This window comes from Mustela putorius, unplaced genomic scaffold (assembly GCF_011764305.1).
Source record: "Mustela putorius furo isolate JIRA1106 unplaced genomic scaffold, ASM1176430v1.1 tig00003858_pilon_pilon_pilon, whole genome shotgun sequence".
Taxonomy (NCBI): Eukaryota; Metazoa; Chordata; class Mammalia; order Carnivora; family Mustelidae; genus Mustela; species Mustela putorius.
Window position 1 is genome coordinate 55,078,307 of NW_025422010.1, and position 25,158 is coordinate 55,103,464.

Genomic DNA, 25,158 nt, shown 5'->3' on the forward strand with positions numbered 1-25,158 from the left:
TTTTTTTTTGTTTTTTCTTTTTCATCTAAGAGAGGTTCAATTTTTTCAAATATTTTTCTGACTATATGGAGGAGATCATATAATTTTTCCTTTCTACTCTATTCCTATAGTGAGTCAGATTGATTAATTTTCACATATCAAACCAACCTTAAATGCTCTAATAAACTCTTCTTGCTCAGGATATAACTGTATGATGTTATCATGCTCATCATGTGATATGTTTATATGCATATACACATGAATATATACAATGTACACACACATATTACACATATATGGCTTTACTTTGCTAATGTTCTCCTAAGAATATTTGGATTGTTTCATGAAGAAAAATTATAGTTTTTTTTTCTTTTTTGTAATAGCTTTGTCATGTTTTGATATCAGAATAACTCTGCAAAATGGGTTGGGAAATGTTTTCTCCTCAATTTTCTAGATAATTATTGTAGAATTGCCATTATTTGTCTTTAAATGTTTATTGATGTCACCATTGAAACCATTTGAACCTAGAGTTTTGTTTGTGGAAGAAATTAAACTACAAATCCAATAAATTTAAAAGATACAAAACTACTCAGTTTATTTCTTCGTGACTGAAATTTGGAGATCTTAACTTACAAATTTGTTTTTCCCCAAATTATCAAATTTAATGGGAATAAAATCCTTAATACATCCTTATTTTCCATTTACTGGGGGATCTACATTGAAGTTTCTTTGTTCATATAAGCTAAGCTTAATTTGTATCTCTTCTTTTCTTATAATTCATCTAGGTAAAACTCTACCAAAGTTATTCATATTGTCAAACCATCTTCAGTTTCATTTATACCTTCTATGATGTCAACGCGTTCTAAGCTAATGAATTTAGTGGCACAAAACAATGTATATTTATTCTATCACTGTTTTTGTGGTTCAAGACCATTTTTTTTTCATTCTTCAATACTAATTATTGCCTATCCATGTTTGGCATGTCATATACTGAATACGTCTTTAAAGTTAATTTACATTTTCACTGTTTTTAGAGGTGTAATTGGCATATGTTAAATTGCATATATTTCAAGTTTTAAATTCGATATATTTTGATATATGTATGTACCTGCAAAAACAGCCTCAAATTAAAATAAACTTCCCTACAACCACCTCATTCCAGACAAAAAGGGATCCACTTTCTGTCACTCTAGATTCATTTTAATCCTCTATAGTTTATATAAATGGAGTACAGCTATGTGCACTCTTGTCATCTGCCTTCTTTCATTTAGCATAATTATTTTGATAGTCATCCATGTTGCTGTTTGTATCACTAGCTCATTCTTTTTTATTGCTGAATTGTATTCCATTATAGATATGTCAGTTAATTTATAGACATTTTGATTGCTTTCACTCTTTGGTTGTTGTGAATATCGTTCCTGCAAACATCCACATGTAAGTCTTTGTGTGGACATGTGTTTTGCATTTCTCTTTGGTGAATTCAGGGAAGTGGAATTGTTGGGGCAGGTTATAGAGTAAATTTATGTTTAACATTTTAAGAAACTCTTAAGTTGTTTTGCACAATGGCTGTACCCCCTTCCGCTCCCAGCAGCAAATATGAATGCTCAGATGATTTTAAGTGTTCCAGAGGATGTGGCAAAGCTGTCACTCTCACACATTGCTGGTTTCAGGGCTATCGGCAGAGCCTAGCTGAGTCCTCTGTCCAGGATACACCACATTGCAATCAAGATGGCAGACTGTACTTCCCAGCTGTGGTTCCGCCTCCCTTTCCACACATATTCCGGTTATTAGAAGAATACATTTCCTGTGACTGCAGGACTTGGACCCTCAGCAACTGGAAGCTAACCCTCTCCTGAGCCAGTTCACAACTGGCTGCTAATCCTTTCAATGTAAACCCAAGTGAGTTACGAATTCTAGACCCTCTCTCCAAGGGTTCACCTGATCCAGTCATGCTTACCAGAATAATCTCTTTCATTACATTATGACTATCTAATCAGGTATCTTAGTTAATCTTCACCTTTGCCACAGAAGATAACATAATCCCAGGCATGATATCTCACCACCTTTGTCATGTTGTATTAGTGAGAAGCAAGGTACAGGTTCAATCCACACTCGAGGTGGGGGAAGGGGTGATGGTATATACAATGGCATAAGTCATTCAGGCACCATTTTAGTGCTCTATCTACCACACCCTCCTTCTGCTCACTTTGGACCTATTTTGCTTTTTATTATTAACTTCTTGAAGTTTAAGGGTGCCTGGGGGGCTCTGTCAGTTAAACATCTGCCTTCAGCTCAGGTCATTGTCCCAGGGTCCCAGGATGGAGCCCCACGACAGGCTCTCTGCTCACTGGGGAGTCTGTTTCTCCCTCTCTCTCTGCCTCTTCTGTTGATTGTCTCTCACTTGCTCACTCTCTCAGCAAATAAATAAATAAATACATACATACATAAAATCTTAAAAACAAAGCAAAGCAAAACAATACTTCTTGAAGTTTAAGCTTACACTTTTCATTGAGAATGCCCTTCTCCTCCAAGACAGGCATTTAAAGCTATAGGCATCTGAACACTACTTTAGCTGAAGTTTATATATTTAATATACTAATGTTTTCATTTTCATCTAGTGTGGATTATTTGCCAATATTTCCTATGGGTTATTTCTTGAATTTTAGGCTTAGGAATATCTTTCTTAATATTATAATATTTGAGGAAATTAAAAATATTTTTGTTTTTGATTTATATGTTTATGCTGTTGTGCCCAATGGCACCCTTTGGAGTATAGTAACCATTTTTAATTTATTGAAAATAGTTTTTTGGCCCACAGTATGCTCCATGTTGGTGACTATTCTGTGTGCACTTGAAAACAATGTCTATTCTGCTACGGTTCGTATGGACTGCTCTAAAATTTTTAATCAGGGCCAGTTCTTTGAGAATATTATTGTAATCTTTTCTATGATTACGCATTTTTGTCTGTCAGATTGTTCATCTTATCTTTCTGATAAAAACCTGTTAGAGCCACCTGGAAAAGAGTGGCAAGCAAGGGCAGACCCCCCTCTGTCGTCAGAGGCTCTCAGGGGTCATAAACTTTTATGCTCGCCCGCATTTGTCCTTTAAGAATTCATTAAAATTTCATTTGATTTTTTCTAACCAGGTCTTACGGTTGCCAACTCTTCTGCCAATGCTCTGCCAAAGGTGAAACAATTTCCTGCGACCCGTCTCTCTTCAGACGGCCTTTTATCACCTTTAGAAGCCCGTTCACCCCGTGAACTTCACTCTGATGGAATCTGAAAGGTGATTTTCCCCCTCTTTCAGGTGGGAGCGATCTTCTCCTGTGGCTTTTTTTACATCCTACCTACAAGCAGACCTATAACTTGTTGAGGCTTTGAAACTGCCCGTGATGTTTGTACCCCCTCCCCGGGCAAGCGGGAGCTGGGCTGGGCACCCCCCCGACCCGCCCCGGGCTCCTCTGAGACAGACCACCACTCTGGCAGCACATGGTTAAGTACATTTTGATAGACTTAATATTCTCAAAACAGTGAATAACAAAAACGAGTCCTCGCTGATAAGTGTGGGGAATGGTAAGTGATAGAAGGTTGGAAAGCAGTTGTAAAAAACAATGTGGCATGTATCCCACAAAATGTAATTCTTCCTTTCTCTATAAGTAATTCAGAGGGCTTCTGCGAGGAGAGGGAAACCCCTGTCACAGCTCATATTGTGCCCTAAGGGTCCCCCTCTAAATCTGCTGGTCTGTTGTTGTTTGTCATTTTCATTAGAATAAGAGAAAGTGGAGCAGACACCCCAGGAGAGATACACCCTCAGCACTAAATTAGCCACCTGAGAGGCCGGCTTGTTCTTTAGTGGTTTTCCCTGCGTGTATATGTGTGCACATGTGTGAACGTGCACATGTGTAAGGGACAGAGCCCCTGTGGTATACCAGGTATCTATTTACAAAACAAGGAAACACCTGTTAGCTTCTAAAGTGCAATGCATTCTGGATTACATATTTACTTAGAATAGTTTGTTTCTTCTAGTGCTCTTCAGAGTGTCAACAAATTACTGTAAGTAATGTATTTTTGAAAACAGGAAGGCAACTTTAAATGAAAATAATAATAAATTATGAATTCTCCTAAGCCTCTAAAGGAAATAGAGGACACCATCTTCGGAGGAGCGGAAGGTCCACGGAGAGCGAACCTCAGGCTCCCTCACCCTCCAGCGGAGAAGATCTTTTTGTTCTGTGAGCCAATCCAATCCTGATTATACTTTCTACGTACAATTTGTTGTTTTAAAAAAACCTAATCATACTCTCCTGCTCCAGATATAACCTCTCCACCCCAAGTGGTTTCTATTATGTAAATGGAATCAGAAATGTAATGGCTCATATTTGATTATGGTGGCTCGTTGCCCATGATATCATTAAAAGTTCAAGTTGACACATGAGCTTCTGGTTTATGGAACCGTGTGCCTCGAGCACATTTGTTAAGGCAGGCACAGCTCCTGTATGATTTGACACCATGCCCGACAGAAGACATGTCTGTAGAATGTGCTAAGTGCCGTAACATAGAACTTCCAAATCTCAGTGTCTGACCTGACAAGTGTCTTAACGTGGCTCAGAGGTGGGTAGGTTGGCTGGGAGCAGGGAGGGTCCTTCACTGCTCAGGCTCTGCCCCTCCCTGGGGTCTACCTGGCCAGTCAACCGGCCAGTCTACTGGTCTACCTCTGGTGACCAATGAGCCGGGAGGACTATCACAGAAGACATCAGGAGCCTTGCAGAGAAGCCTACCAGCCGCACCCCTTGACCACGTGGCCAGTTCTTGTAGGGGCTGAAAGGGGTGGGGGAGGGCTTGTGGAAAGGCTGTCCCCAGCATGACATCGAGAACAAAAAGGAAACTCCCAACTGCTGGACAACTTGTTAGCGTTTCATCGGACGGTGCACAGTAAACGAGAAAATAGGTAATACAGCACGTCATTGGCCTCACAGGTGCATGGTTAGTGGAGACCATTTTCCCACAGGCCAATAAAATACAGACTAATCAGGGAACTGCCCCCTAAAAATAATGTTTTACATGGCTAGCGTTTTAAGCGTTTATCAAAAAACATGGTCTACACACCATGAATCCCTCGGAATGTACAAAGGTGACATGAGAAGTGAAAAATAATTTTAAAAACTGTAACTAAAAAGTTCATTCAAAAGATAATCTTATCATGATCCTCTAAGAGTCATTGGGGAGTAGCGGAGGTAGCAAGCAAATGAGAGATGAAAGGAAAACCCTCCCTCCTCCTTTACCGTCCTTGGTCCCAGCGGTAGATTTTCCTAGCGGTTCTGCAGAGATGCGATAAGTCCTCCCAGAGTCACTGCGGGGATTTGGAGTGTTTACTTTGCTACAACTACAGGACCAAACATCCACTGTTAAGCTACAACCCTGTGGAGACGGCTAAGCACATACTGACAAACAGCCTCCATCTTTCCCCGGGTTTTTACTATGTGTGCAACTTATTTTGAGCTTAGGGTATTAGCTTATCTTCCTGCATACTAGGAAACAATAAAAGGAGATTAGGTAGGTCATTTTCTTGTCACTCCGGTACCTCTTACAAGTGGAATAATGCATCAGAGCATAGTTTATCTTGTCAGGGCAAAGAAAGACCGGATCCAGGTTTGTGAACAGCGAGAGACGCTGGAGCAGAGACTCCTTCCCAGCGCTCATCTTGTGACTCAGCCAGACTGTAAGGGCAAGTTGGAAACAGAAGGTGTATGTAAGACTGAATCGCAAGCCTTCCGGGGGGTTGTGTAGTTCTTTGTGACTCACAAAGAACTAGAATCAGCTTCAAATAGCAGAAGAAGGACCCCCTGTACTATATGTCTACACTTATATTGAGGTGTTCTAGGTTTTCCATATCCATTGCTTTGTGTCATTATTGAAACACCCTAAATGTATGGTCATCAACATCATATACCACAGATGATGATAGATCTTAGTCAAGGATGAATCTACCTATTTCACTACACAAAATCTGAGGAAACACAGAAGAACAAAGTGTGACGTAGAATAAAATATCACTAAGGATCCGACTTCATGGACGTAAGGGTTTGCATCTAGGCATGTATCTTTTCAAAATCCTTTTCTGGATTTTAATGTGATCATGCTATCTGTGGAGGATGATCTCTTGAGCAGTCCATTCCTTTTATTATCTATTTCTTATGCTAAATTCATTTTGAACATTGGTAAAGTCAATTTGATTTATTTTTATATAGCATATTACATAATTCATTAGTTACTTATCTTTACACAGACTAGACCTTTAGAAAAAAAGAGACTGAGGCCTTTATTTGAAACTTACAATTTCACAAGTGGAAAAAAAATGAGTGACATAGATCCTGAACTATGTCATTCCTCTCCTTCCAAAAATGGTGTTTCCCATTTCCCTAGGCTGTACAGAGCACTTAGATGCCTCAGAACTCTCCCGAGCTCCCAAGACTAAAATGTCTACTGGGCTTTTTTTTTTTTTTTTGAATTGCATATTTAGTCACGTTTCCAGCGATCACATTGTGTCATTTACAAATGGAGTCTCATAAATATTCCAGTTTGCACCGTCTTGCGTACGGAGCATTCACGTTTGATGGTGTAATTTCGTTTTCGTTAAGGAAAATTTTATGCATTTGGGATCCTTTTAGTTTCCAACATGATTAAACCTAGTGTTGTAGCTAAAAGGCTCTTATGGCAATTTATCATTTGTTGGCTTAAAGAAATTTTCATTACTTTATCCCGTGACATCGCTTTCTCTCCTAGTTGCACAACAGATTTTTCACTTAAAGACACTTTCTCTTCTCAGTGTCTCTGTTACTGCTCACATTCTCTTTCCTCCCAAATGTTTGTTTTGTTCCCCACAGATCCGAGAGAGAGTCCCTCTACTTTGAAAGAGACAGCCTCTCCATTTCTGCTTCTGAAACCTGGAATTAGTTGTACAGAATCCCTTTGTCCATTTGCTGGCACCCGAAGAGTTACAAAAGGCAATCTATTCACTCCCAAATACAAATAAGTGAAAATAATTTTCATTTCATTTCTCAAAAGCCAATCAGAAACTTTGATTTATTTTTGGTGCTTGAAAGTAATTATCGAACTTCAGGTTTGCAGCTTTTAACCTAGAAGATTGCTCATTTTAATTTGGAGAAAAGAAACTGAGAACCTGAGAGTTTCTGGAAATCTTCTAGGGTTCAGATTCTGATAAGTGGAGGCAAATTTTACTTCCAAGCTTGACTTACTCCAAGTCTTCAATTACCACCCTGCCATCTTGTCTGGTGCCAAAATACCTAACAGAAGACTTGTTAGTAGGAAAAAAAAAAGAGGAAAATAGATGATGAATTTAAATAAGTGTGTTACTTATTGTATCTATTACCATTCCTTTCTCAAACTATCACAAAAACTTGACAACTGCCTGTGCCACAAGTTAAGAAATTGTTTTGGGGTACAGATAATGTGACTTGCTGATTACCTCACTATCTATCTATCTATCTATCTATCTATTTTTTGTTGTTGTTATTTGAGGTCTTTTAGGATTTTTAAAATTAACATGTAATGTATTATTTGTTTCAGGGGTACAAGTCTGTGATTCATCAGTCTTACACAACTCACCATAGTACATACCCTCCCCAATGTCCATCACCCAGCCACTCTATCCCTCCCAACCATCTTCCCTCCAGCAACCCTCAGTTTGTTTCCTGAGATTAAGAGTCTCTTATGGCTTGTCTCCCTCTCTGGTTTCATCTTGTTTCATTTCTCCCTCCCTTCCCCTATGATCCTCTCTCTTGTTTCTCAGATTCCTCATATCAGTGACCTCATATGATAATTATCTTTCTCTGATTGACTTATTTTGTTTAGCAGAATACCCTCTAGTTCCATCCATGTCATTGCAAGTGACAAGATATTGGGGGTTTTGATGGCTGCATAATATTCCATTGCATATATATTTCTCTATATATCTGTTTTATCTACATATATATCTATATATCTATCTCACATCTTCTTTATCCATTCATCTGTTGAGGGACATCTAGGTTCGTTCCATAGTTTGGCTATTGTGCTATAAATAAACTATATAAAACTATTTCCATAGTTTGGACATTGCTGCTATAAACATTGGGGTCCAAGTGCCCCTTTGGATCACTAAATTTGTATCTTTAGGGCTAATGCCCAATAGTGCAATTGCTAGGTCTTAGGGTAGCTCTATTTTCAGCTTTTTGAGGAATGTCCATACTGTTTTCTGGAGTGGTTGCACAAGCTTGCATTCTCACCAACAACGGAGGAGGCTAACAGGTCCTTTGAAAATAATCTTAAAATGCTTTATAAATAAATCATTTTTTAAACTTGAAAATATTTTTTCCATTTCACAGAAAAACTGCATATTTGCTTATAGTTCATTTTGTCTTTAGCCTCAGGGTAGATATGGTTTTCAGAATATACCGGGTCTAGTCTTTTCTCTCTGTTATCATAGTTCTAGTACTCATTTTAAATATGGTAGGATTTATTTGTTTGTGTTTGTGGTCCATCTGTTGCCCACCTTCATTGTTGATTTGATTTGATTTTTGTGTATGATTCTAGAAGTTAGAACTCTATAGGAAGATACACTCCAAGCAGTGTCCCTCTCTCGTCCTTTTTACCCATTGTCCCAAGCCCCCTGCAGAGAACCGATCCCATCGGGTACAGATTCATCCCCCTTGTGTTTCCTTTTTTGCACAAATGAGCATATACAGGTGTATTTCTTATCCCAACTTTTTTCCTTTACAAAAGGTAGCACACTTGAGATCTCCCTTTGAACTTTGTGCTTGTTCGTATGTGGCTTCTTCTACTGTAGCCCTTGGGCCAAATAAAGCCCATCACCTGGAAGCTAAGAATTTTTACCTTTTTAAGGGTTGTTGGAAGAAAAGAAAAGAAAAAGAATGTTACAGAGATTTTATGTGCCTGGCAAGCCTAAAACTTTACAGAATGTTTTCCTCCCTGTGGCCTAGCATAAAGTGTTTAGGTACAGCTGTGGTGTAGCTTATAACTCATCGCATATTCATTTTTTATTAATGAATATTATTCCATTGCCTGGATATATCACATTGTGTTTATCCATTGGTCAGCTAATGGGCATTGTATTATTTCCACTCTAGAACTATTGTGAATAATTATTTTATAATTATTGATACATATAAATCATTGCAGCGTGTATGTTTTCATTTTCATTTTTTTCCCCTTGGGTAGATTCCTAGGAGTAGAATTGATGGGGTTTGTGGCAAATACATGTTCAAGTTTTTCAGAAAATTCCAAACTCGTTTCCAAAGTAGCTGCAACACTTGCATTCCTACCAGTGATACATGAGGATTTCCCTAACTCTGTTTCTGGTCAGTTTTTGTAATTTTCTTTCTTTTGTACTGTTGCCACTCTGCTGGGTATAAAATAATATCTCCTTGTGGTGTTAATATTCACTTCCTTAATGACTAGCAATGATGAAATTCCTTATTTAATCTTATTTAAAGATGTATTTATTTGAGAGCGAAAGAGAGCATGACTGAGAGAGAGAGAGAGATCACAGGCAGGCAGGGAGAGGTAGAGGGAGAAGCAGACAACCGGCTGAGCAGAGAGCCTGATTTGGGGCTCCATCCCAGGACTCCAGGATTAAGATCTGAGCCGAAGGCCAGCACTTAACAGACTGAGCCATCCAGGCACCCGATGAAATTCTTTAAAAGCACTAATTTTAGAGTACATTTGGGTGGGATGTCTTCTAATTATTGAGCATAAGGAGTCCTTTATGTATTTTGAAATCAAGTCCTTATTGAAATTATGTGCTTTGTGATTATTTCCTCCTTGTTTATATAATGGCCATGGGCACAGGATTCCCTGAGCTGTGCCCCTTACTCTGCACCACCCTCTGCACCATCCAGTACCTGGAGAGCAGGTGAGATGTTAGGAAGAGTATGGTCTAGCCTGTGCTACCTTGAGCTCACACACTCTGAAATTGTTTAGTGTCCATTCAAATTGCTTTAAAATCATGTTGGGTTCTTCCATGATCACTTTGTTGTGTCCATGGTTTTGGTCTAGGACTTTTCAGATCATGACACCCAAATTTAGGGTCATGTGCCTTCTGCTTGAAGACTATTTTACACTAGTTCTCAGGCTATGTCTTTGCTCAAGCCTAGATTCTTCTGTTTCAGGGGACTCAAAAGTATGACAATAGTTACTGTGTGTGTAGTTACTTGTTGAAAAGAGAGTTTTAGCTTATTTTTATTTTTGTTAATGAGATTTTGAAAGAGTGAATAGTACCTTTAAAAATGTTCTTCCTTGACTTTCTCTGCAGATTTTAGGAAAGAATGCTTTCTCAATGAGGGGTCTGGGGGGTGAAGGAAGAGTAGAAGAAGAGATGTGGAGAGATCTCCAATGAACCTTTCCACTGCATGGAGCTACTTCGTACACACCAAAGTGTTTATCAGGTTATCTCTGCTATGCATTTTCTCCACTTCTTGGAGGTGTTTTGTTTTGTTTCCCTACCAGAAGAAATACAGTGATTTTGAGTCTCAGAATAAGAGCATTTCATTTTTTTTTTAATGGGGCACTAAGTGTTAAATTCATTTTCAGTAGTAGGCTTGGAAAGATTCTATAGAACAGTAAGTCATAAAAATTTTAATTTTGTTGATTTTTCTTTAGTCTTTATTTCTAGTTTGTTGAACAAATTAAGTTCATTTCTTTTGTTGGTTAATTTGTCAGCTTTAATCAATTTTCGTAAGATTTGTTTTATGTAAACTCCAAGGACTTTACCACTACTCTTTGTACCCCATACAACCAATTACCTCAATATTAGGTAGTATCTACTTAATTAGAATTATAATAAAAGGATAAAAATAAAATGATATTTATGTGTGTAGAAATAATATGCTTTTCTAAATGGAATTTTAGACTATATTTATAATGCCATAAAATGTCTTAATATCATTGTAAATAATAGTGACTTAGTAATTAACTGCTCCTCTATATTCCCTAGAGAAAAATGAAAATGAATGATCACTTTAGTAATTTGTAACATAATAATTTATTGGAGTTTGGTAAGCTTACAAATTAATATTGTGTTTTTACTTATTTGCAGACAGAGAATCTTGCCAAAAACTATGCAAATAACAGGGGTGGTGAGATGTTTAAATTTCATGTCCAAGTTTGATGATATAGGCAATTTGAGTATTAATGGCAACAGACAAGCACAGTAGAACATCAATCTCATGAAGTCAGGTCACCTTGACAATGGTTACGAATCATGCCTTTCAGTTGATAAGTCTTATTTGCTGATACACTTCTGTTGGGCATATTTTTGCTTGTGAGATTGATAAGAATTAGAATTTCAAACACAGAGTTCCTTAACATTTACTTTTGAAACAGTACAAATCTAAGACTTACCACTTCTGGTCTTAATATTGGAATGAGTTACAGTTGTAAAATATTTCTAATTTCTCAAATACTTAAAAAGTTGAACATTGCTGGAGCATTTGGGTAGTTCAGTGGGTTAAGTGTTGGACTCTTAATTTCAGCTTAGGTCATGATCTCAGGGTCATGAAATTGAGCCCCTATGTTGGGCTCCATACACAGTAGAGAGTCTGCTTGAGATTCTCTCTCTCTCCCTCTCTCTGACCCTCCTCACTTCATGCTTGCTCTCTCTCACTCTCTCTCTCTAAAATAAGTAAATAAATCTTTTTTTTAAAGTGAGCAATATTTACTACTTCCTACCTTGATATATATTTGAATTTATTATTTTTTCCCAAAGGACATTTTAGTTTTAATTTAATTTTATTTTGTTGATTTATTTAAAAAAATACTTGAACAGTGCAGATCACAATGTAACCTGACCATCAGTATTATACTAAAAGACTATGTCAATCAAATTAAACATGAAAAGGACATACAGGACTTATCTAATTTCAAGTTCTAATCAATTGACCACTATCCTTTTCTTTGATTTCCCTCTAACATAACCTTCCTTCATTGTACCTGCTTTGGTTCTCTGATCTATATTTTCCCAAATTCTACAGATTTGAGTAACTCCATGAATGGAGAGGATAATAGTCTTTGTGCATTTTCTGATAGCTTCTATCAGTCCTGTTTTTAGAATGCTGTATTAATAAAGCACCATAGCAAATCATTTGTATCAGGGATAGATTTTAACCAATGCAGTCCAGTGATAAAATTGGGACCAGATCTTTATTTTGTGGTATGAATCTCAGAGTAAGGTTTAGTTAAAAAAAAAAAACTATAATATAATTGTATTAAATGCACATATGAGTGCATAAACTTTACATTGATATATTTTCAATAAGTGAATATTTATCATGAACTACTGTGCATAAAACAAAGAATTCTTATTGTAATTATGTAACTTTCAGGAAACTTTTCCCTATTTATTACAAGATGCAAATGAGCCTAATAAATAATATAAATCTGAATAACTTCATCAAACCCTATTTCTTATCTCTTTTGGTCTCTGCATTACTGAGCAGCAAATTCTCACTTTCAGTTTGAAAGTCGAGACAACTCTGAGCATTCAAAAACCATGTTTCAGATGTTAATTCACAAAAAATTTTTTTAAAAAAACAATGATTCAGAAAAATTTCTTTGACTTTTATTAGATTGGAAAGCTTCCTCGATTTTTCTGAAAAACTTTTATTTAAAAAAAAAAAAAACAATAACCTTCAGCAGACATTCAGCAGGACTTGACAAAGTTTTGATTGAGGAAAGATTGATTCTCTAAAGTTTGAGTGGTCAGACATGCGCTGAATTTGTTGCGGTTCATTGCTATATCCCAGAAAGGATTTCTAGCCATTCTCGCCTAATGAGCTTATTAGTAAAAGGCTGAAAGGATCACAGATTGTCTATCAAGGAAGATTGTCAGTCACAAGCTGTTAGCAACTCTGCTGTGATTTATACACCATGAGTAAAGAACAGAATGGTGCTAAAACGCGGCTTATTATGTCCCACAGCTTGTGCAGTAACACAAATAAAGGATGTGGAGCAAAGGTTTAAAGGGAAAAAATAAGTTCTGAAGAAGAAAATCAAAGGAAATGAGACAGAATAGTGCTTTACCACCTCCCATTTCCTTTTGTGGTAATTATAATGCGGAGGAGAAATCAAGGCACCTGCAGCAATAATAGCCAAAGTCCAAAATGACGCTGTTCAACTCCCGGTGGGGGGCGGGCGGGGGGGAAGCATAAAACACAAAACCTAAAAGTCTGATCAACTGCTCTTAGCAACAGGTTGAACTGAATTCTCTCCTTGGAGATATGTCTTTTTCCATATTTTTTGGCATCTTCCATTGCACAACCCTTCACTTGTACCTTAGTTTAGCCTTAAAATCAGTATTTTGGCAATGTGTTGAATATGATGATCTATTTGAAGTATGTATGTATGTGTGTGTGCATGTAATTTGTGATGTAATTATAGACAATACACACACATATATGTATGTAACTCGTGATATAACTATAGCAAATACACATATATATGGAATTTGTGATATTATTACGAAACACACACACACACAATATGGACTGGAAAATATGCACCAATATTTCCAGTGGTTCCCTGTGACTTAAAAACACATTAAATGACTATATATTCTCTAGTATCTAATATTTTTAGATAGACAGTATGTTTAATTTTTTTGAAATGGCATAAAAATGAATGCCTTTGCTACACTTTGGCTTTGCTGGTTTAGCAATGCTTGCATTGATCCCACTGTGAATTATGCTGTAGGATGCACAGGAAGCCTATGTAAGAGTAGGAAGAGGAAAATGGTTAGAGGTGCCCACCCCGCTCTAGCCGCTAACAGTGAAGGATTAGTAATGAAGTTTGGTCTTGTGGGACTGTAAACGATCTTCACTGAGGGCTGTTGAATTTCCTGATAAAAGAAGTCATCAACAAAACCTGCCTCAACAGCCAGCCCAGTAGAGACAGCAGTCCGGGAGCACTCAGGGAAAAACTGGAAACAGCGAAAGCTCATTTCTCCCAGTCCTTCCTGTTGGCCAGTAGGTTACTGCACTGCCCTGTCACTGGGCATTGGACAGAGATCTTTATTAGAAAGCTTCCTTTAAATATAGTCACTAAAAGTCCATAGGACTACTGCAGAGACTCCAAATTCTCTGAAATCGCTGAAAAGAACCTGACCAACAAGGAATAAATGAATGAGAAAACAAGGACTAAAGTGAAGAAAGCTGATGATCCCCGTGCATTATGTGACAGCTTCATCATGGGACACGATGATAAATATTTGATAAACCTGGAAAACTTGAAGGTCGTGTATTTCATCATTTCTACTATGTGTGCTAGTCAAGAATTTGGCAGTCTTTGTTTTGAGCATATTTCCTGAAAACTCACAAATAATTGATGCAGGTTACTTTTGCTGGAGATAAGCCATGTCGTTATTATTATTATTGATACTTTTTATGCAAAATGTTAATTGAATACATAATACCATTATTTAGGCTATAGATAATCTTAACAGCAATTACATGTACAGTAGCCTTTTTAATTATAAATTTTTCTACAAGTAGAAAATCTTTGTAAATGTTGATCATCTCATGTAAATATAAAGAAATAGTATGTATGTTTTCATAACATTTCTAGATTAAAAATTGTATGTGGTTTATTTATATTTGATGAAAATACTTCCTCTATTACCAGCTCCAGCCTACACAGTGTGTAAAATGTGCTGGAAAAAGGGAACCAGGTTTTGCTAATGGACTTCACTTCTAATATCAAAGGCTGACAGTAACGAGAGACTCCGCAGAAATGATGGTCTTGAAATTTCTAAAGTGGAAAGAAGAGTTTGCGCCTTTTTTCATCTACCAGAGAACTGCCAGCATCAAGGGTTTCCTGATGACTCTCCAAAGAGACACGATTGCCCCTCTCAAGGCTTTAAGCTCAAACTAGTTTCACTGGAAATAAGAAAGTGAGAAATAATGGGAGAAAGCATAAATAAACAGAAATAAATGTTTGATGGTAAAAATCAAAGTTTCTAAAGGTGATTAACAAGGTGATCCCACTTGTTGATAAGGCAAATAATAATAGTCATTCTTAAACAAAAGATAAATTTAACATCTCCCTTGTGAAATTTGAAGTACCAATATTCTGTGTGACAATAAAATGAATTCATGTTCTATAACAACTAGGCCAGACTCTGAAGAAATGTTAGCCTTTCCTTACTTCAAACTAATGTTTTCTGGAACATATGTCCTTAGTTGATGTTGAGTGTTAGCGGTTACTTCAGGTGTTAATTTTTTTTTACCTGCTTTATTGCTATAAAACATTCCTAACATATTTTACCTTCCCCATAATTAAAATTCATGATTTCAGTAATTTTTTAAATCATTTTCCTGGTTCTCAGCCTTCTTGAAACTACTTCAGAGATATTTTTCTTCTTGTACTGCATTGTTTTCTTAGCTATTTTTATGCTTGGGATTTTTTTTTTTTTTTTGAAATTCAGATAGTTATTTTCCTAAAAGATTTTACTTTTTTTTAAAAACATTTTATTTATTTATTTGACAAAGAGAAATCACAAGAGAGACAGAGAGGCAGGCAGAGAGAGAGAGGGAAGCAGGCTCCCTGCTGAGCAGAGAGCCCGATGCGGGACTCGATCTCAGGACCCTGAGATCATGACCTGAGCTGAAGGCAGCAGCTTAACCAACTGAGCCACCCAGGTGCCCCAAGATTTTACTTTTTTGAAATACTGAACATTGAAAATGCGCTACAGTTGATCATTTGAATTTGTTTCCCTGTTAACAGAAATCGCTTCACTCGCATGTATCTAGGCACATTTTTATTGCAATTGGACATGGAATCATATTATTCAAAGATTTCTTCAGTTAGCAGAATCACCCACAGTGGATTGTTACTCATTTTGTGCTAAACTGTGTCCCTCTAAAATTCAAATGTTGAGGCCCAACTCACTCCCAGTGTAACTGCACTGGGAGACAGAGCCTGTAGGGAGGCAATCAAAGTTAAGTGAAATCCCAGGGGTGGGGTCCTAACCCTCTGGGTCAACTGTCTTTCTAGGAAAAGGAAGAGCTCCAGAAATCTCTCCCTCTTGGTGAGCACAGAGAAAAAATGCCAGGTATGAGCACAGGAAGGAAGTGCCTTCTGCAAATCAAGGACACAGGTTTCACCAAACAGCTACCCTGATGTCACCTTCACCTTGGCCTTTTAGATTCCAGGCCTTTTACATCTCCATTGTCGAGGTCAGCCAGTGTGTGGCGTTTTGTTTTGGCAGTCCTAGCATACTGATCCACGAATGTTTCAACCTTTCCCTGAACATTTCCCACGATACACGGAAATTATATGCTATTCTGAAACTAAAAAAAGAAATACCAGTTTTTACTATGGATTCTTGCAAACATGGTGGGGGAAAAAAACTGATACTCTAGTATTTATTAAGGGTGGGTCAAAATCTAATTTCTTGCATCAGCCTAAGAGAGAGGAGAGATGGTGGGGGTGTGCGCCACACTGAAATCCTGAACTCGCGCTGGGTCAGCACTCGATTTGCACAAGCACCATCTGTAAAATGTGTTCTGAGATGTACTTCCTGTTTTTGCAATTGGAGGTGATACGCAACATAGAAAAAGTATGTTCAGGGGCAAACAGTTGTAGAACTGTGTGGGAATAGGGATTCGAGTCACGGGCCTAATGCAATATTGCAGTAAGCAATTTGGGGCCCTCTAAAATGAATGCCTAAGCGAGCTGTTGGCTCTGTGTTGTTTGCCCGTGTTTCTGTAGTGCCTGGATACTCTTCACACTCTCTTATCTCAACGGTGCCTCAAGATACAGGGAGCAGCTCTACCTCTATTATTCCAAGTTCCAAGTCGTTACCTTGAGGAGGGCCTCCCTTCTGAGTAGCAGATTGTGGTGGCCAGCTGCCTCACGCACACCGTTCCTTGGCATCTCACTGGCAACTCAATCCATAATTCATAATCTGTAATTTTCTTTTAAAATCTACATTTGCACTGAGGTTTCTTATTTCCATCTGTCTTATCACTGTGCACCCAGCTACCAAATGTGAGCCCTCTTCTCTTTATTGCACATGTTCAGTGGGTCAATCAATTAATTCAGCCTATAAATCTAATGCAAATTATCTCCTGCACACTATCTTTCTGCCTAAAAGCTGGTCTCCACAATGTCTGGGTGAGAGCAAACATTCTGAAGACAGTTCATTGTTCTCTCCCAGTTTGTCCATTTACCCACTTTATGACCTTGAGCAAATTATTTAGCCTCTCTTGAGCTCCAGGTTTCCCCATACATAAACGAGCAGTTTCTTCTTTAATGTTATTGTGTGGAAATAATACCCCCCTCCAAAAATTCTTTACACACTGCCTGGCACATAAAAATTTAGTTCTAAATGAGAGTGAGCTGTTATGATTAAAGTGTCCAAGTCATACACAGACCATGGCTACAGCTTCTTCAATGATCTACCCTGGTGGATCCTTTAAAAGGAAATGTGAACCTTTTACTTCCTTTCTTGAAATACACCAATGGTTTGCAATCTCCCCTGGCATAAAGGCATAGTCCAGAAGGCAGCCAGCACTTGGGCCTCTGCAGAATCTGTCCGGAGCATCTCTCACCACCCTCGCTGTCCTCAAGTCACACGCTCTCTCGCGCCCCACCTGCTTCCCGAGCTGCTTCCCGTCTCAGACCTGAGACACACGTGATTTGGTCTGCTGGGAACAACTTCCCCTTGACGTTCAAATGTATATGAGAAACTTCTAGCTGTCTACCCCCCCTGAATGATTTAGGTACCTCCTACGACGAGGTGACATAATGTCTGTAGTTCTTTATTGTTGTCTAGAAGAGTTCATCTGTTTAATTACTAATTTAGTGGTGATCACGCCTTTTGGACTAGGATGTTTGAAGTTAGAGGTCATGCCCAACTTGCACCTTGCTAAGTGCCAGCACCTATTATGAAACATCCTACTGATTAAGTAATTGTACATTTCTTTTAAAGGTACAAACGAATGAATGAAGGAGAGTAAGAATGACTGAATGAAATGACATTTAATGCTAACCTAGTGTCTAGTTGGCAAAATTGCCAACATTTCCAAACTTTGTAGAATCACATTTACAAAACAGATATTTTTGTTGTCTTCCAAAAAATATCTAAGGAAGGAAAATTTTCTCTCAAATGCCTCTTTTCACAAATACAATACAACTGCAATGAGCCAAAATGATGCTGTGACTAGCTTAGGGTTATAAAATAAGCTCCTTCGCACATGTATGATTAGTATACCGTGCTTCTAATGCAAAGTCTGAAATCCTTATTTTTATGATTTAAAACAGTTACTCAAAATATATTTCATACAAAAACTAGTTAGCAACTATTTTAAGAAAAAATAGGGAGCAGTTGCAGGCTTGCATTTTTTATGTCTACTATTACACATATCATATTCTAATAATTCTGGAAAGCAGTATTTGAATTAGTGCTTTAGTTAGCAGGACTGGAAAAGGAAAAGAAAGACCAGCATAATAGAGGTGAAGGTTACAACATTTGTCATTTATATGGCGTATTTTTTACTTCCTAAGGCAAATGTTAACACTTTCCTTCTGTTACTATTCAAAAAAATCTTTACCTTGAACATGTATTTTATTCACTTATTTACAGAAAAGATAATCACTGCTTAAAAGGAAGATTATTTGAGAATTCTCTACAATGACACCTTAGATAGTTGCTCTTTGTATATAAAATTTAAGGAGTAGATATAAGCAAGTCCTAAAATCAATCCATGACTACATTTTTTTAGGGAAATTAATTAGAAGTCCAAATGGAGAAAACAATTTTTGTTTCTAGATCACTAGAGCATTGATAATAAATAAAAAATCAACATGTATGACATTTTATGGTAGTAAATTTAGCAACAGATCATTTTAACCTTCTTCATCAATTACTCACACATTACAAAAATTATGTATATTCATGTGTATGTGTATGCATGTAAGTACACACACTCACAATACACACACATTAAAATTAATAGGTGTTATCTGTATCAATATTGTAACTTCTATTTAAAAGTATCATCAGCTTAAAAATTAAGAAATAGACTCTGAACCTAAGATTTGCAACACACATAGCAGGTAGAAGATTGTTTTCTAAAATATATAAATAAAAACCTACATAATAATAAGATTAACTAAACATCCCATTGTTAAATTGGCAGGAATAGGGGCACATGTCATACACACAAATAAAAAATTAGAATGCAACATAAAATTCATTATTAATTAAAAATACAAATTAAAACAACAAATCAAAACTCGTGAGATTGCCAAAAACTAAAGTTTATATCAACTATTGATGATTTTAGAGAAAAGGAATACTCTCTTACATCTATAACAAGAATTTGATTATAATCTATTAAAATTTAGAATGTGCATACTGTAATACACAGCATCTCTACTCATTTTGTATCTACATCACAGAAAAAGTATTTAAACAATGAGACATAATGTCAGTAATGCATTATCTATCATCATACAATACTGGAAGGTGCCTGGTAGCTCAGTTGGTTAAGCTATTGACTCTTGCTTTCAGCTCAGGTCGTGATCTCAGGGTCATGAAATCGAGCCCCAGATTGGGCTCTGTGCTGAGTGTGGAGCCTGCTGGAGAGTCTCTCTCTCCCTCTGTCTCTGTCCCTCCCTCCCTCATGTGCACCCACCCTCTCTCTCTAAAATAAATAAATAAAATAATAATACTAATAATGTTAATAATGATACAATATGGAAGTATTTTAGAAATCCATTAATTAGGGAATAGCCAAATAATTTATAGTATATCCATAATTACGGCATAACATGTGTTAATTAAAAATAATAAGGTATTTCATAGTCTTACATGAAAAAATCTAAAAATATTTAAATCTAAGTAAAATAATGTAATAAAAGACTTTAAAAGAATTTTTAAACTAAACAGTATTATGTGCATATATTACCTATATTAACTAATTTATTTCTCTCCAAAATCAACCATAGAGTTATTATTTTTATCCCATTATGCAAGCAAGGAAATGGAGGTAAAAAAGCCTGTGTAACATGCCTGTTATGTATGTCACAACAAGGTAACATAGCTATTAAGTGATAGAACTGAAATTCAAACCCATGTACATGGGCTGTAGCATCTATACTCTTCAATAAGCTTTAGAATTATAAACATACTAGAGGAATAATGCAAATCACATGCCAACCAATAATGTATATTTCATATATCTATATTCATAAATATATATTTAAGCATAGTTTAAAAATAAGAATATTATATAATTTATTAATAACAATTAAAACCTCTGGGAATGAAACATGTCAGAATTCAGAGTAAATTGTTACCTTTATTATTCATATTTTTATTAAGGACAAGGAGAACATATTCAGATACAGTTCTCTGATTAGAACCTAAAAAATTAAGTGTTAATTGATTTTAAATTGGCTTAGTATGTAAGAATGCAATTCATTTTCTATTTTTGAGAAAAAAATAAGGTATATTATGTATATATAAGAAGAAAGTGGGAAATCATTGAGAATGTGACCTTTTTAACAAGTCTTGAAGAGGAAAGTATTTATTGACTCAAAATTGAGTGTTATTTTAATGGGTATAATACATGATCAAAAATTCAAATCAATGGAATCAATGAAAGGTTTTTCCCCTCCCCTTTATAGTAGTTCAAAAAATACTATTTCATTTATAGATTTAGGTGTTACTTTTATCCAATGGAAGCTAAAAGAAAGTGACAGTGAGTTCTTAAAACTGCTGATTCTAATGTACAAAAATTTAAGGCATAATGAAATGAATCATTAATTCTTTTTTTAATAATTAAAAGGAACAAAACTGAAAGGAAGCTTTGGGAGCAGTAAAAATAATTTACTAATAGACTATCAGAAAGTTTTACAAAATCAAATTTAAGAGAAACATTAGTTTTTGGGAATGAACTCACATGATAAAATTATCGTGTTTATTCTTAAAGCTCTTTTTGATTAATTCTGTAATTTTTTGTTTCCCTCTTTCTCTGTAGATACCTTCCTAATATTAGATTCACGTACAAGAAAACACAGAGACATATATAGCCACCAGATAGAACCAGGGTTAGGGAGAAATTTTTTTTTCCCTCATCTTAGTCACAGGGTAAAGATGAAGACCAGCAAAGTTTGCAACAGGTCCTTATGTCTCTTCCCATCTGCCTTGGACAGGATGCACTATATATTGTAAAAATGTATGTCAGATTTTATCTCTTTAAACCATAGGGTTTAAGGGCTTGGGTATTTTCCAGAAAAAGAAGCACTCAGTAAATATCTCTTGCATTTACATAATTCTTAGTTTTTTTTAAGATTTTGTTTATTTATTTGACAGGGAGATAACGAGCAGATACACGAGCAAGGGAAGTGGCCGGCAGAGGGAGAGGGAGAAGCAGGATCCCCGCAGAGAGGCTTCCTGACCGGCTGGATCCCAGGACAGACCCCAACCAACTGAGCCACCCAGGTGCCCTGGAATTCTTAATTTTTTAATTTTATTTTTAAGTAGGCTCCATGCTGGGCATAGAGCCCAACACTGGGCTTGAACTCATGATCCTGAGATCAAGACCTCAGTTAAGATCAATAGTGGGATGCTTAACTGACTGAGCCACCCAGGTGGCCCAAGAATTCTTATTTTTTAAGATGACTTGTTGGTCAGTTTGAAAGGACATTTGAAAGATTCAAAGTACTTCCATACATTATGTCACATTTGGAAATTTAAATTCTATTTGAAAGTATTATTTGTTTTTAAAAAGTAAATGTTTCCAAAAATTACTTTAACAAACATATGACACTTTATATTTTAAATTCAACTTTTTTTTTTATTTAAAGAAAGTTTTATAATGGGGAAACATGATAACTTATTAAATAGGAAATGAGAAACAATAAAGGCTTAGGAAGTCATGAAATTGTAACAAAAACAGCTAATGAAATCATTGGCATTAGAGATACCAACTTCCATATCTGAAATTCTGAGGTTGAATTTATTCACAGCAAATGAAAGTGGATTATCCCTTCACCTAATGACTTCCCGAGTAGACTGCTCTCACAGCATGTAGTACATTGGGTTGTGGCGGGAAAACATTAGAACTGATTTTCATACTTCCTGCATATCTAACATCAGAAAGAATTTAAGCCTTATGAACATTTAATAAATGATTGACAACTATTCTCTCTTTTCCTGTATGTCAGATGGTTTGTCTTGCAAAGAAATTCCACAAAGAAGGATTGCATGGCTTTATAGGGAACACTACCTCAAAATATGAACAAATTACTTAATGGATTTTTGCAGAACCCCCCCACTTCTGGCCATGACAAAGTAACTAATCCTGCATGTGCTTCCAAAAACAATCAAAGTGGAAACGACATATATGTTGATTCTTTACAAATGTTGAACCCTACGTGGTTCGGGATTGCCATAATTAAGAGAAGCACATGTGGTGAGTGCATAGTCACCTCAGCTGTTGGCTCATCTCGCTGAGCATTCGACCGAAATCCCAGGACGTCTACGCTCCAGAAAGAAGATCGAAAAACAGAGGAAGAGCTATCACATAGGACTACCTTCAAAATGAAAATAGATCTTATAGGACAAGTTTTTTGTTTGTTTGTTTTAGGAAAGGGGGGAAAAGGCATGGTATACCTAAAGTAATTTGATGCCTTCCAAACAAAAAATCGCTGAATTAATATATATGCTACTATATATTAATAATATAATATATAATTAATATGTTGTATATATATATATAGAGAGAGAGAGAGAAACAGAGACAGAGAATACCTACACTTACCATAACCAGTATGCAGAATAATATTAAAAAATTACTAGCAATGTGAAAAAACCAGAAAATATGACCCAACACCATGAAGAAGAGCAGCCAGGAGAAACAAAATGACCAGGTATTGGAATTAGCATTTAAGGATTTTAAGGAGGTTATAATAAACGTGCCCGGGATTAACACAAAATAAGGTCATAAAGGTCAAAATGACTGAGAAACTCAACAAGAAAGGTACATTCTTAAAAAAGGATAATGGATATTTAAGATCTAAAAACTAAAACAAGTGAAATGAAAATTTCATTTATGGGTTTTTTTTTAAAGATTTTTTTTTTTTTATTTATTTGACAGAAATCACAAGAAGGCCGAGAGGCAGGCAGAGAAAGAGGAGGAAGCAGGCTCCCCACTGAGCAGAGAGCTCGATGCGGGGCTCGATCCCAGGTCCCTGAGATCATGACCTGAGCCGAAGGCAGAGGCTTAACCCACTGAGCCACCCAGGCACCCCCATTCTGTCATTTTCTTAAATTGCAAAATAATTACCACCACAGCAGTAGCTAATACTTATATCATGTCACCTAACTACCATTTCTTTTTTGTAATGTATAGCATTGACGATCTACACTCTTAGCAACTTTCCAGTATATTACCTCAGTATTATTAATCAGAATCTCTATGCTGTAGATTAGATGCCCAGAATTTCTTTCAACATATAACTGAAGCTTGTAATCTTTGACCAATATTTCCCCTTTCTCCCAACTTCCCAGCCCCTGCTAACCACCATTCCAATCTTTGCTTTTATGACTTTGTTTTGATTTCACATATAAGTAATATGACCCTGTATTTCTTTTCTGGCTGACTTATTTCACTTAGTGTAATGCCCTCAATGGCTTACTTTCATAGAAGAAATAACACCAATCTTTCCAAACTCTTTCATAAGATAGAAAAATTAGGAATATCCCTTAACATATTTTGTGAGGCCCTCATAGGAAATACACCAAAGCCTGACAAAAATATTAAAATAAAGTATAAATCTGTATAAGATATAGTCAAACTGATGATGTTACAAAAACAATAACTATAACATCATTTAGAATATTTCAATACTTTACACAGAGAGGAAGTGGCTGTGAAAGAATTTTATTGATATCCGGAGGTTTATTGATCATCATATGGCAAAGTGTGTCTCTACACACCTGCACATTTTAAAACTATCCACCTTATCTAAACTGCTTGAAAATCTACTAAATGGAAAACTTTGATAGGTTTGAAGCCATTAGTTTAAGGTTTTATACACAGACACACACACACACACACACACACACACATATATAAAATTTCTAATTCACAAAATTTACAAGAACAAGGACATCAGGAAAGAAAGAAGGAATTACACTAATCAAAAAACAGAACAGCTAAGCAATGTAGATATTAAAACTGAATATCAATACTTATCCACCTTTAGATGTTAACTTGTTTAGATCAGATCATTAAGCTTTCTTTTTCAAAACTAATGAAGCATATTTAATCAGACTGCTCTTTTCAGAGAATGTTATTGATATGACTTGAATCTTTAATGTATGAAGTAGAAGTATTTAAATTATTATTTATGAAATTTTATTCTCATTTTCTTAAAAATTCCATGTTTATATATACATTTAATGTGTACAACATATTGGGACAATGTTACATATAGGAAAGGCATTTTATCATTTTCAAGAAATGAAGATAGACACTTGATTATATGATAAAGATGATGATGATGATCATTGAAAAGTCTGGCTTAGCTTTATGACCTTGACATATTTCAGATACCCTCTGTTTCAGCTACACCTAGGAGTAAATAATAAAGGAGTAAATAATGTAATAAAACACTTAAGAAAACATAGCTACACTTCGAAGAAATTATTAATTTCCTAATTTCATTCAAGTTGGAATTCTATCTATTCAAAGGGGACATAGTAAAGCTCTCATTTGTATCAATAAGTTTATTTCAAGATTCCCACTTTCTCCTCTCCAAACATAGTGGGAACTAATTAGCACCTTTTTAATTTTCTTGATGTGTCTAATTTTTTCACTTATGCCAAATTAATTGGTTTAAAGTGTATTAGGCATTCATAGCATGTTGGGACTTGAATGCCATTGAGATAGTTTAAAATATAAAATATTGTACTATGTTCATAGGGTTTCTCCCACTATCCAAAAGTATAGTGTTCCTTTGAAATTTTTCCTAAGCCAAATGGTATAGAAGCAAAGAAGCAATTACCATTAATATAAATGGCAAACAAAAATTAACATCTCCACCCAGACCCAAAAAATAACCTGTCTAGGACTTTTCTGATGCCTTAGGGCACATCTTG

General features: G+C 36.2%; 1 long non-coding RNA gene across 3 annotated transcripts in view; it reads right to left on the minus strand.

The window, feature by feature from the left end:
• Nucleotides 1-25,158, minus strand: part of LOC123387651 — a 59,012-nt gene that overhangs the window by 28,811 nt on the left and 5,043 nt on the right. For 2 of the 3 annotated variants that reach the window (XR_006602169.1, XR_006602168.1), the window contains exon 3: nt 23,439-24,631. The exons of the other annotated variant lie outside the window; for it this stretch is intronic. This is a non-coding gene — a long non-coding RNA (uncharacterized LOC123387651). Of the gene's footprint in view, nt 1-23,438; nt 24,632-25,158 lie in introns of those variants that run through there. 3 annotated transcript variants of the gene reach the window in all.